We start from the raw sequence: 14426 nt of genomic DNA on the forward strand, positions 1-14426 counted from the left end.
TCGCACCTGAAAAGGTTCAAACAGGGGATTCTATTAAGTATTTGGGAGCGACAATTGGGTATGACAAACTAAAACCGCAAAAAATCACCATCAGGACTCAAGATCTCCAAACTCTAAATGATTTTCAGAAACTGCTGGGAGATATTAATTGGATAAGAGGATATTTACATATTCCTAATATTGTGCTACAGCCTTTGTATGCTATTCTTAAGGGTGATCCAGCTCTTGTTTCCCCTCGTAGCCTCACCAAAGAGGCTAGAGCGGCCCTTATAAAAGTAGAAGAAGCTATACAGCATGCTACTCTATGCAGGCTCCAGAGTGATAAACCTTTCCAGTTATGTGTGCTTGCCACTATGCGGCAGCCTACTGGAGTACTGTGGCAAGATGGGCCTTTACTATGGATCCACCCACATGTATCCCCAGGAAAATCCTTAGAATACTATCCTGATGCTGTTGCAGCGTTGGCACTTAAAGGGATTCAACAAAACATTCAATTTTTCGGACAATCACCTTCTTCTCTTATCATACCCTACACTAAAGCTCAACTTAATGTTTTATGTGCTACTCTAGACAACTGGGCTATTCTGTGTTGCTCATTTCAAGGAGGTATTGATAATCACTACCCTTCTCATCCATTACTCCATTTTGTTAAAGAACATCCCATCATTTTCCCTAAGGTAACTTCATCCAGTCCAATTCCGGGGACTGTTAACATTTTTACTGATGGTTCCAAGTCTGGAATGGGAGCCTATGTAATTAATGACTCTCCCCCTATCCAGCATCAATTTGCTCCTGGAAATCCACAATGGGTAGAACTACAAATTGTTATTGAAGTCTTTAAACAGTGTTCTTTTCCTTTTAATCTCATTTCGGACTCCATCTATGTGGTACAAGCACTAAAAGTCCTGGAGGCCGTGGGAGCTATTAGTGATGCCCATAATGTATCTGCTTACTTTAATCAGCTTCAACAGCTTATCTGTAGCCACACTGCTTCTTTTTATCCAATACACATCCAGGCTCACACCTCTCTTCCTGGTCCGTTATCCCAGGGTAATGCCTGTGCGGACTCAGCCACTAGAGGTCAGTTGATATGCTTGGCTTCCTCCTTAGAGGGGGCTAAGTTGTTTCACCAAAACTTCCATGTTAATGCATTAACGCTGCGCAGGCGTTTTTCCATTTCAAGAGCGGATGCTCGGCAGATAGTATTGCAATGTCCCCATTGTGTCACATTTCTTCATCTCCCTAATTATGGAGTAAACCCACGGGGATTGAAGCCCTTGGTTGTCTGGCAAATGGATGTGACACACATACCTGACTTTGGTAACCTCAAGTATGTGCATGTTTCCGTTGATACGTGCTCTGAAATTATCCATGCTTCTGCTTTATCGGGAGAAAAGGCACATAATGTCATTACTCACTGCTTAGAGGCATGGGCAGCATGGGGTGCACCTGCATCCCTTAAGACTGATAATGGACCTGCTTATACTGGCAGACAATTTACATCTTTTTGTTCTACTATGGGAGTGCAACTTACTCATGGTCTGCCTTACAATCCTCAAGGACAAGGCATTGTTGAGCGTGCTCATCGCACCTTAAAGGAAACTTTACAAAAACAAAAAGGGGGAATAGGAGCTGAACACACTCCTAAAGAACGCCTGTCCTTAGCTTTCTTTACCATTAATTTTTTGAATTTGGATATTCATGGTCGCTCTGCGGCTGATAGACATGTGTCCCTTCAGCCCTCTGTGATTGGCTATGTAAAGTGGAAGGATGTTCTTACGGGCCAATGGCATGGCCCCGACCCCATGCTGACATGGGCGCGAGGATCTGTATGTGTTTTTCCCCAGGATCGCATGGAACCATTGTGGGTCCCTGAACGCCTGACAAGAAGAGTCTTGACATCAACTGACCAGCAACAAGAGATACCACAGCAATCCCGTGATGAGGATCTTCATTCTGCTAAGTGCTCTGGCTCTGGTGCTGGTGCCGATGGCACAGGCGACACCAATGCAGTGGTGGGCAGTGGCACGGGCATGGCCAATGCCGATGCCGGTTCATGGTAATTCTAGTGTCCTCCCCACTCTTTTTTCTACCTCATGTGAGATGTCTGCTCCCTGTGCCTCTCCTAGAGGGGACATGGAGAGCATTTTTAATCAATCTCAAGTTAATCTCACAGGAGTTTTTTGTTTCAGCCTTAGAAACGCTAATTGCATTAGCCTTAAGATCAAAAATTTGACTAACTGGGAGGACCCATTGCGGTCCAGTCAGGTCTCAGGGAGCATTATCAGTGCTGTATTGAGCAAGGGAGTTTCGGGGAAGCAATCAGGCTCAGGGACCCCCGCAAACAGCAGCTCTGCTCTTAACATAACTACCTTGGCTATTATCTCCGAGGTACTAATCCCAGTGCCTCCTTCTTCTAGTAGTATTTATAATGCCACTCATTTCAAGGCCTCTCCTTACTGTTCCCCTAATCTTGGCTTCCCCCCAACATTTACGCCTTGTCAAGATCATTCTTGGGAGAAACATCAAGTTGCTAAAGGTTTCTCCCTTTCCCCCTCTCTTAAGAGGTATGTTTATAACTTTAACAACAGTGCCAACTCCTCTACAGGAGTAGGTTGGTCCTGGTTTCAATGGCTGATTTCCAATGAAAAGGGGGCTTCAGCCGATATTTCTGCACTGCCTCAGTTGCTAGGAGCCAAAAGTTGGCTGGCTAATGTTTCTGGTACTGTTAGGGAAAGTGAACGAGGTAATAGACTTACATCTGTTTCATTCAACTCTGTTGTATAATGCCACATTGCCCCCTGCAATGGTCTGTGTCCAATCCCCGTTCTTATTCCTTTTGGCTAATGCCACCTCGTCGGGGATGCTGGATTGTTCTCATACTACCTGTCTCTTATCTGAGTGTTGGAATGGTTCCTGGACTGTAGCAGTGGTTATGAAAATTCCAACTTTTGTCCCAATCCCGGTCACTGCGGATCCTGATAAATTCCCTATTGTTGAGCTACTTAGAGTCCGCAGAGATTTTGGAATCACAGCGGCTATAGTGACAGCCGTGGCGGTATCTGCTGCTGCAGCGGTTACGGCCGGAGTGGCTATGGCCAATCAAGTACAAACTGCTGCCACCATTAATCAAGTTGTCCAACAAACTTCCACTATACTTGAATCCCAAAATACAATTAATCAACATATTTTGTCAGGGATTTTAGCTGCCAACCAAAGAATAGATTTACTCCAAGCTCAGGTAGAAGAATTGGCTGACTTGGTGCTTTTGGGTTGTGTTGACCAACGTGCGCATTTATGCATAACCTCTGTCAGATTTAATGATTCCAGGAATGCTTCCCACATCATTGGCGAATATTTGGCCGGAAATTGGTCCACGGAAGCGGAAGACATGATCCAGTCTCAACTAACCCAGATAGCTGTCTTGAATAGTACCCATGTTGATCCCGTGACTTTGGGTCAATTCGCCGATTGGATATCTTCTGCCTTTTCCTTTTTTAAAGAGTGGGTGGGGGTAGGCATTTTTGGTGCAATGTGTTGCTTCGGTATGTTTCTCTGCTTGTGGTTTCTCTGTCGCCTCAAGGCCCGCAGTGCTCACGATAAGGCTATGATCATCCAAGCTCTTACAGCTTTAGAAAATGGCAATTCACCTCAAGTCTGGCTTGCGCATCTTAAACAGTAAATCTTTGACATGGTCGTTGCACCCCAAGTTATTATAACATTGCACTGGGATCAGCATGTCTTTCCTCGTTATTCTCTTAGTGTTGGAAAGCCCTTGCACTCTGCCGGTCTTGCTGCCATTGCACGCAGATGGGTTTCCACACTAGTGCTTCTGTATCGCCTTAAAGTCCGTGCCTTTCTTTCAGGGTGCTGTCAACTTGTTTGTCGTTGTAAACAGCCACAGTTCAGCCTCAGCTATCCCCCTTCGTCCACCACGTCACGATACAGGATGCGAGGCAAGGCACTGCACTTGAGTGATCCTTGAAGTGGACCTCAAGGAGAGCATGTCCTATTGCATGCGGGTTTGATGTCCACGCCCCGCCCCACAAAAAAAGGCGTCGGCTGATATGGCCTCAGATCTGGGGAAGGGCCCTCCTTAGGATTGAGCCATACTATGCAGCCACTTCTGCACAGTGGGATAGGACCTCTACTCTCGCCTGTATTGTTTTCAGAAAACAGAAAGGGGGAACTGTGGTGAGCCGCTTCTGCAGATTATGGTCGCCATTACAAGATGGCGCTGGCTCCGCTGTGGTCTGTGACAAACAACTCCTTATTTGGGAGGGTTGGCGCATGGTTTTTCAACACCCTATGAGAAAGTTCCACGTGGCAGCTTCGCATTGGGGCTTGAGATGCTTTATTAAGGCTGGGAGGGGCATCCGAGAGGGAGGGAGAAGAAATATCAAGGGCCTGAATAAACTGCTGAAAGAAGATTCCTGAGTTGCGTCTTCCTTGCAGGCAAGGGGTCGCGACAAACCACAAGGATTACAGATGTGTGCCACCTATCTGTAGAGATAAAGAGGGATATTTTACAATGAATCCACCAGGAAAACAAGTTATATATGCATCTAGTAACAGCATATGCATGCATGTGTACACACATATGGAGACGGTGCTAGAAATTGGATCCAGGGGGGACATGCTAAATATGTGCTCTACCACTAGCTAATCACCTTGTCCCAGAGCACCAATATACATGAAGCAAAAAATGACAAAGAAATAGGCAATTCAACAGTAAGAGTTGGAGGTTTTATTGCCCCACTTTCAATACCCAGTAGAGCTAGGCAAAAAATCATAAGGAAATAAACTTGGACAGTACAATTAGCTAGCTACCAGACAGGGAACAATGAAGAGAGCAACAGAAAATATATTTATCAAGTGCATATGGAAAATCCTATACTACAGCATAAAACAAACCTCAGTGAATATAAAAGGATAAAAAATAAGAAAAGGATGTCTAAACATAATGAAGTAAAATTAGAAATCAATAACCGAAGGAAAATGGAAAATTCACAAATATGTGGAAATTGAACTGTGCATTCTTAACCAATGGGATAAAGAAGAAATTACAAATGGAATTAAAACATACTTTGAAGTAAGTGCTTAGAGGAAAATTTATAGCTCTAAGATGCCTGCTTTAAGAAAGAAGAAATATCTGGCTCAGGAGACTGAGGCAGGAGGATCTAAGTTCAAATCCAGCCTCAGCAAGGCCCTTTGTGAGGTCCTAAGCAACCTACTGAGACCTTGTCAAAATCAAAAGAGAGCTGGGGATGTGGTTGTTGGGATGGGCAAAGATGCAACTTGTACAGTCGAGGGGAGAAATAATGTCCACACGCTTCTGCCCTTTTCACTCAAAATCACTCAATACAATTTTACCCAATAGGTTCTTTTTTTTAATATTTAGTTTTTAGTTGTAGTTGGACACAGTACCTTTATTTTATTTATTTATATGTGGTGCTGAGGGCCTCGCATGTGCTAGGCAAGTACTCTACCACTGAACCATAACTCCAGCCCCTCAATAGGTTCTTAATCAAGAAACGACAATCCTTAATGCTGGGCACTGCAATAGACATAATCAATTCAAAGCAAACAATTCTAACTTTACTATAAGCACTGCAAACATATCATGTCATACTTATTACAGATGTTCCCTCTGCATGCTAAGCTCAAGTGCCAGGTCTAAAGCCTTGAGCCTTAGGGTCTAAGGCCAGCAGATGCACACTCACTCAGATCACAGTGATCAGGTCAGCAACCAATGAAGGCTTCTTCAAGAGCAGAGTGGATGGTTGGCTGAGGAGACGATCCTAAGGAGAAGTCGCTGTCACCTGGGTCAAGAGGCTGCTGTAGAGTTTGGGTGTGGTGAGTACGGTGCAGGGGATCCGGTAGATGATGAGAAAGGTTGGGATGTCAGTCCAGTTCCTCATCAGGCTCTCCTGATGCATCAGTATCAGCTGGCTGAATGTCTGTCCTTTTGCTTTATTATTCATATCAGTTTGGACTTCTGCTTGTCCTTTGGGTCCCTATCAGATTTCTTAGTGACATATGTTAGAGCCCAGACATATGGTTTGGTAGCTTCCACCCTGATTTTACACTTCTGACTCTCATCAGGGTTAAGGCAAATGACATGTTTACACCAAGTGACTTCACTCAGGCTCCTACCATAGTTGTGGAAAGTGACTTCTTTATATCAAGTGGCTTGTTTATGACTTGTTTACCAGGCTATGACTGATGACATATTGGAGGGCTCTGTAGGCTTGTGCCTGGGAAGGCTGCAGGTTTTTAAAATGGAGTTACTTAGGCTAAAGCCTAAGGCCATCCTTACAGTGGCTCAGTGGTTAATATTCCAGTACCAAAAGAAAAAAAAGAAAAAAGATAGAAGAAATCTGAATAACTTAGCCTTCCACCTAAGACACTGGAAAAGAGAGCAATTTAAACAAACCAGAAGGAGGAAAAAAATGGAGATTTGAACAGAAATAGATGAAATAAAGAATAGAAAAACAAGAGAAAATAAAATAAAAAAGTTGAAAAGATCAACAAAATTGACAAATCTTTAGCAAGATTGATCAAGGAGAAAAGACAGAAGACTCAAGTTAGTAGAATCTGAAACGAAATGGAGACATTTCTGTAAGATCAGGTGAGTCAGGCAGCCACCAAAAGAGGCAGATTTAAACAGGCAGCTGAACAGAGGCTTTACTGAGATATCATTCCCAGGAGGAACTCCATCAGACCCACAGAGTGGACAGGAGGAGGGGCTGAGGAGAAACCACGTGGGAGCTCCACTGGACTGGGATTTTATGGGGCTCACAGCAGGAAGGGAAGGGCTTGGGACAGAAAAGGGGATTTTTAGGGTCCCTTGTCCTGCTGAAGTTGGTCAGGGGAACTGGCTGAACTCCAGGATTGGCCAGGGGGTTCTGCTGATTGACAGGCATTAGTCAGGAGATCCTGCTGATTGACAGGCATTTCCGCTGGCACCTGATTGATGTTCCTTTCCTGCGCGGGCTGCTTTGTTCTAAGTCACTGCCACCGACCTAACAATTTCTACATGTTACATAATTTTAAAGAATTATTATATATATACATACACACACGCCAGTTAAATTAATTGGACAACTGAGATGAAATAAACAAATTTCTACAAAACACAGACTTCCAAAAGTGACTCAGACAGACATCTGAAAAGGCCCTAATAAGAGAAATGATTAAATTAGTATTCATAAAACTACCAGCAAAGAAAAGTTTATACCCAAATGACTTCACTGCTGATTCTACCAAATGTTTATAGAATTAATACCAATTCTTGACAAAACCTTCCAAAAACAGGATAGAAGAGAAGGGAACACTTTTCAACACATTTTATGAATTCAGAATGATATTGACATCATGGCCAAATAAAGACATCACGAGAAAACTATAGATCAATGCTTATGAATTTGACTGCAAAAATTCTCAGGAAATACTAGCATACTGAATTCAACAGATTGACACACCAAAAAAAGGTTGACACACCATGACCAAGTTGGGTCTATCTTATAAATGTTAAGGTTGGTGTAACATCTGAAAATGAATTAATGTAGTACATCATATCATTAAAATAAAAAAGCAATTGATTACTTATAAAGGTGCTGTATTAGATTTTTTTGTGGTTGTGTTTTTGTGTTTTTTTTTTTTATGGTTGCTGTTAACAATTTACCACAAACTCAATGGCTCAAAACAAGAAGTTACCTTACAGTTCTGTAGGTCAAAAGTCTGAAATTAGTATTCTTATTCTAAAATCAAGGGATATTGGAATGGCTGCATTTTTTTTCTCAAGGGCCTAGAGAATGTGTTCCTTCCTTTTAACAAAGTCAAAATTTTGATGAATTTCATCTTCAAATAAAAAATGGCTGGTCACATCCTTCCCACTTTATGCCTCTATCATACCCACTAGAGTCTTTCTCTTCCTCATGTAAATATTCATGTGATTGCATCAGACCCTATGGGATAATACAGAATTGTTACTGCTGTTTACGGGTGAGGAGTCCTTGATTCCCCAAATGCTGAAGTACAACACTAGAGAAGCAAACTGAGGCAAGTGTAGAATGGAAAGTGGAAGGCTTTCTTAAAGGACAGCAGACAAGACTTCTCCCCAGAGGAAGAAAGGGACCTGAAAGGAGGAATCTGTGGAAGGGGGAGGTCTTCCCTTTTTTATAGCTGAAGTCTTCTTTTAGTTTCCCCAGATTTGCGTCCTTTGTTTCCCTCTATCCTGCAGTGATAGAATGCAGGTGGGAAGGCCCAAAAGGTGGGAGATTGTGGGAAGCCCTTCTCACACGAGATTGGGTACCTCCCTGACTGGGTGTGAGGCGCTCAGGTCAGCTGTGTCAGAACTTATCCCCACCCTTTTTAGGTGCAGGAGAGCCCGTCATGTGGGGTTGTGACTGACCATTGACCCTGAGACAAATCACTGACCCTGACCTTGGAATGCTGTCCCCCTCGACCTTCATTGGATGGAATTTTCCCCTGAATTTTTTGTTCCCCAATAAAAGCCCACTCTCTGGCGTGCTCTTCCTCTCTCCTGCTGGTCTCTTGTGTAAACCTTGCTACCACATCAGGTGGCTCAAGGCAGGAGCCAGGAAGGGCCGTATCTTAGCTAGGCAAGAAAAAGGTAAATTGAGTTTATGTGTCTTTATTGAGTTTTAGTGATCTCACTAGTTAACTTCTATGTTTAGGACCTCTAGTATGAAGCTAGCATGCTGGTGGCGCAGCAGAGGAGATAGGTGTGCTGGGGGAGTAATCTGGGCAGGAAGGGCCTGGGGAGATTTTGGATTAGCACCTCCCTGTTTGCTGGGAGCTGTTTAATTAACAGTTCCTTAGGCTGGGTTCAGAGCCTTGGGGACATTAACATTTCAATTTCCCCAAGTGCTGCACTGGTTTCCTGTACTCCATTCTCCAAAATGGTCTCCATTTTATTTATCTTACTCAATATTAGACCCAATTTACCTAACTACACTAATTACCTATCTGTAAATCTGGCTTCAGTATGATCTCCCTATTTTAAGGTCAGCTGATTAGCTTTAATTCCACCTGCTAACTTAATTCCTCCTACCACTTTAAATAATGTATTCACATCTTCCAGGAATTAGATGTAGGCATTTTGAGCAGACCATTTTCCTGCCTACCCCAGTTGTTGAAATACTACAAGAGGAAAGTGACAGATTCATCAACAAATGGGGCTACAATTGGATTTCCACATGGAAAAAAATAACTTAGCCATGCACTTATAGGGGGGGACAGCCAGCATCTTATTAAGGGGTTCTTCTTCCTGCCCAGGAAAATCCAAGGCACCCTAACACTTACAATCCCAAATAATTAGTAAATAACAAAGCGCACGTAATCAGAAATATATTTATAGAAAATGAAGCCCCTGATAGATCTAGTCCATGTGGGTTCTGGAATTAGACTGTAAGGGACCAGCGAACGACGGAGGAAGAGACCACCAAGAGACCGACTCATGCAACTGCAAAAGGGGGTTTATTGAAATTCCAGCATGCTGGGGCTCCGTGCCTACTCAACAAGGGAGAGTGGTTAAGATCCCCGAGCAGGGGTTAAGCAGTGCTTAAGTACACTTTTTGGGGAGGGCGGGGGCTTTGCACACATCAGAGCAAATCATCATGAGGTGCGGGAAAATCAAACAACAACTCTCAAACATGATTAGTACATTCATTGGCGGGAACAGGTTGGGCGGGGGTGATAGGTCAGTCATAAAGCGGGGTGCACATTCAAACTGATTGGTTTAGGCCCTGAGATGCCTATGTGCTAAGCTACACAGGGTCTAGGTTATTAAACAACTAAATGGTCAGGGGGAATATCTACTGGGCAGTCCCGAGAATTGTCCTAACAGCTACAGGAATTTCAGGTTTTGAGCGTAGCATAGGAACTTAACAATACCTGGTCCTTTACATTTTAACTCAGGCTTTGCAGCTTAGAAGCAGCTTTACAATACCCGGTCTTTTACACTTTAACTTCAATTTCTTTTACTCTTTCAAGACAAAGACAAAATGGCTCCAGTGGTTTATTTAAGGGGGTACATCAAATATGTAGGATAAGGTTACAAGGGCAGAGTCTTGCTTCAAGATGTCTTACAGTCAGCAAGTTGATTGACATCTTGGCAGGTCACACCCATCTCAGGTTCTGTGTGGACCATGCAGAGTGGGATAAAGATTCACATTGTCCATGGGCATTTGACCAAAGGAAATGTTCCCTGGTCATTCCCAGACACCATATGTTTCTATCCACGAGGCTTCCATGTGTGGTGACCCACATGCAACCCATGGACGGCTCCTGATACATGCTGGGTCATACCTGTAATCCCAGCGACTCAGGAGGCTGAGGCAGGAGGAAGAGTTCTGATAAACACAGTCTGATTCCCTCTTAAAATTGGGAACCATCTCGGCACAAAGACATAAAAGCTAATTTTGGCTTTACTCTAAATTACTGCAAATTCTGAACTTGCTTGGAATGCTTACCTGTGCCTTGAACTCACCCATCCCTGGCTTTCCTTGACCAGATAACAACCCTCTCTGAGGCTCTAATGACCTTCATAAATTCTGATGTCTGGCCAGCAAAAATATAAACTAGCCTTTGTGTTATGCTCCTCAGATTTTGTTATCTGTAACCCCCTCCCCACTTTGTGTAACTTTCTAGGCTATAAATCTGGGCTGCAGGAAAGCTGTGGGGCTGTTTTGTTCCCGCAGTTTTTGGTAGGAGAGGCAGCCTGGCCGGTCGAAATAATAAGCTTGCTTTAATTTGATTTTAATTGGAGTCAGTGGTATTTTCTTTGTGTCCTGGTCTAACAGTTCAATACCAGCCTCAGCAGACTCTTGATCATTACTTCATACCATACACAAAGACTGAAACTGGATCACAGATCTAAACATTAAAACTTTAAGAGCTGTAGAATTAAACAATAGGCTAATGCTTTAAAACACTAAGGTGGGCATGGATTTCTTAGAAACAATGCAAAATAGTAATCACAAATGAAGGTGATATTGGATTTCATCAAAAGTTAAAATTGCTTTTTGAAAACAACATCAAAAAACTGAGAGAGGGCTGGGGTTGTAGCTCAGTGGTAGAGCACTCATCTAGCACATGTGAGGCCCTGGGTTTGAACCTTAGCATCACATAAAATAAATAAATAAAATAAAGATATTGTGTCCAATTACAACTAAAAAAATATTTAAGAAACACACTGAGAGAAGGCCTGGGGTTGTGATTCAATGGTAGAGCGCTTACCTAACACATGTGGGGCACTGGGTTCAATTCTCAGCACTACACGTAAATAAATAAATAAAGGTCCATCAACAACTAATAAAAATACTTTTTTGCCGCAGTCTGGCTGGGCACAATTCAGGAGCCACTTGTCAAAAGAAACTAACTTTATTTTTAGAACCACACACGCCAAACAAAATTGCTCCTCAGGAAAAAACCCTCAGAGCCCAACTGCCACCAAGGGCTTCCCACAAGCCTCTCCACCTCCCACAATCCTCCTGCTCTTGAGGCCGATTGGCTGGGTCGCATGGGCGGAGCCAAAAAAGTCCCCCAATGAGCAGCTCCGTGGCCTGAAAGGGCAGGGAAACAGCCCAATGAGCATCACCGAAGAGGAGCCAATCAGCTAGATGTTGCTGGGGCCGCTGTGAGCCAATCATCAGCCGGCAGTCTGGAAGTTTGCTGGCAGCTGGAAGTTTGCTGGGGCCCCTTCGGCTGTGGCTCTCAACACTTTTTAAAAAAACTGAGAGGAGCCAGGTGCATTTGTGCATCCCCTTGTTTCAGAAGAATCACAAGTTGGAAGGCAGCTTCCCTACTTTAGAGAGGTCCTGTCTCAAAATGAAATATTAAGAAGGGCTGGGAATGTGACTCTGTGATAGAGCCTAGCATGTGCAAGGCCCTAGGTTCAATCCTCAGTACAGCCAAAAATAAATAAATAAATGTGCTCCAGGCAGGGAGAAAATTATATAATTTTTAAATTTTTTAATCCATTCTAAGTTGTTATACATGACAGCAGAATGCATTTCGTTTCCTATTACACATATAGAGCACAATTTTTCATGTTTCTGGTTGTACATAGAATAGAGTCACACCATTTGTGTCTTCCTACATGTACTTAGGGTAATGATGTTCATTTCCACCATCTTTCTTACCTCCATACCCCTTCCCTTTTCTCCCTCCCTTTTGCTGTTAAGTTCTTCCATTCCTCCCATGCTTCCCCCCATCCCTATAATGGATCAGCATCCATATATCAGAGGAAACATTTGGCATTTTTTTGTGGGGGATTGGTTTACTTGACGTAGCATAATATTCTCCAACTCCATCCATTTACCTGCAAATGCCATGATTTAATGCAGAGTAGTATTGAATTGTGTATATATACCACATTTTCTTTATTCATTCATCTACTGAAGGGCATCTAGGTTGGTTCCACAATTTAGCTATTGTGAATTGTGTTGCTGTAAACACTGATATGGCTGCATCACTGTAGTATGCTGTTTTTAAGTCCTTTGGGTATAAACTGAGGAGTGGGATATCTGGGTTAGATGGTGATTCCATTCCAAGTTTGCCAAGTAATCTCCATACTATTTTCCATATTGGTTGCAACAATTTACTGTCCTACCAGCAATGTATGAGTGTGCCTTTTCCCCCACATTCTTGCCAACACTTATTGTTGTTTGTTTTTTTAATGCATGTTATTTATTTATTCAAAATAAATAAAAAACGCTACCCAATAGTAAGACAAGCAACCAATTTTAAAATTGAAAATAAAATTGACGTGTCTTTAAGAATGATAAATAAGGGCATGAGAATATGCTGAAATTAATAGTCATCAGGAAATACAGATCAAAATCACAATTTGATACCACTTTTCATCCTCTAGATAATGAAAACTCTAAAGATTGACAGTAGAAAGTGTTGAAGGGGATGGTCCATGCCTATAATCCCAGCAGCTTGGGAGGCTAAGACAAGAGGATTGAGAGTTCAGAGCCAGCCTCAGCAACTTAGCAAAGGCCTAAGCAACTCATCAAGCTCAATCTCTAAATAAAATATTAAAAAGGTCTGGGGATGTGGCTCAGTGGTAGAGTGCCACTGGGTTCAATCCTTGGTACCAAAAAAAGAAAAGAAAGACATATTGAAAGGAAATGAAATAGCTAGATGTTTCATACAGTGCTGGTAAGAATATAAATGGTATAACCACTTAGCAAAGCAAACTGGCAGTTTCTTGCAAAATTAAATATGCACTTATATGACCCGCCAATTACTCTACTACATATTTCCTAACATAAGTGAAGGCATAATTTCTCACAAAAAGACTTGAACACAAACACTTATATCAATTTTATTCACATCAACCAATTTGGAAACAACCTAAATATGCATAAACACATGAATTGATGTACAAACACATACATTCATAAAATAAAATACTATTCAGCAACAAAAAGAAATACTGTTAGAGAAAAGAGCATAGATGAATCTTTTCAAAAACACCATGCTGAGAGACAGATCAAAAAAGTACACCTACTGTGTGATTCTATTGGTGACTCTGTGGGCTCTTGAGCTGTTAGAAGAATCAAAGGCAGACTGGCACAGAACAAGGCTTTTTATTCTCAAATTTGAGTACAAAGAGAGGCAGCACATAAGGGACAGAAACTCCAGGCTGGCTCAAACAAAGGACAAAGCTGTACAGAATTTTTATTTTATTTATTTATTTATTTATTTATTTATTTGGTACTGGGGCTTGAATCCGGGGTACCCTTTTCATTTTTTATTTTGAAACAGGGTCTCATTAAGTTGCTTAGTGCCTTGCTAAGTTGCTGAGGCTAGCTTTAAACTTCTGATACTCCTGTCTCAGCCTCCTGAGCCACTGGGATAGCCATCCCAACTATGCCTGGCAAGATTGGTGTACTTTTTAAGCCCCCATTTATGGTATCTCTGTTAACCCCATAAGACTAAGGACTGTCTTCATCTCAGTTTCATTTATATGGAACTCTAGATAAGCAAGACTCAGACAGGACTACTCTATAGTGACAGAATATAAATTAGTGGATGCTTCACCTGGGGAGTAGGGATAGGACATGATTGAAGAAAGTCATAGGAACATTGGGGGCAAATTGGGTAAAAATGGTCTATAGCTTGATTATGATGGTTTAACATTTGTTAAACCTTATCAAACAATTCACTTAAAAAATATGTGCCTTTTATTGTATTTAAGTGAAGCTCAACAAAGTGTTGTTTGTTTTTGTGGTACTGGAGATTGAACCCAAGGGCATTCTACCCCTGAGTGACACTCCCAGCCCTTTTTATTTTTTATTTCCTTTTACATTTTTTGTTTTGGGACATGCTCTTGCTAAGTTGTTGAGGGTCTCACTAATACCCTGAGGCTGAGGCCTCCAACTTGAGAT

The sequence above is a fragment of the Callospermophilus lateralis genome, chromosome 18 (genome assembly GCF_048772815.1).
Source record: "Callospermophilus lateralis isolate mCalLat2 chromosome 18, mCalLat2.hap1, whole genome shotgun sequence".
In the NCBI taxonomy this organism is placed as follows: domain Eukaryota; kingdom Metazoa; phylum Chordata; class Mammalia; order Rodentia; family Sciuridae; genus Callospermophilus; species Callospermophilus lateralis.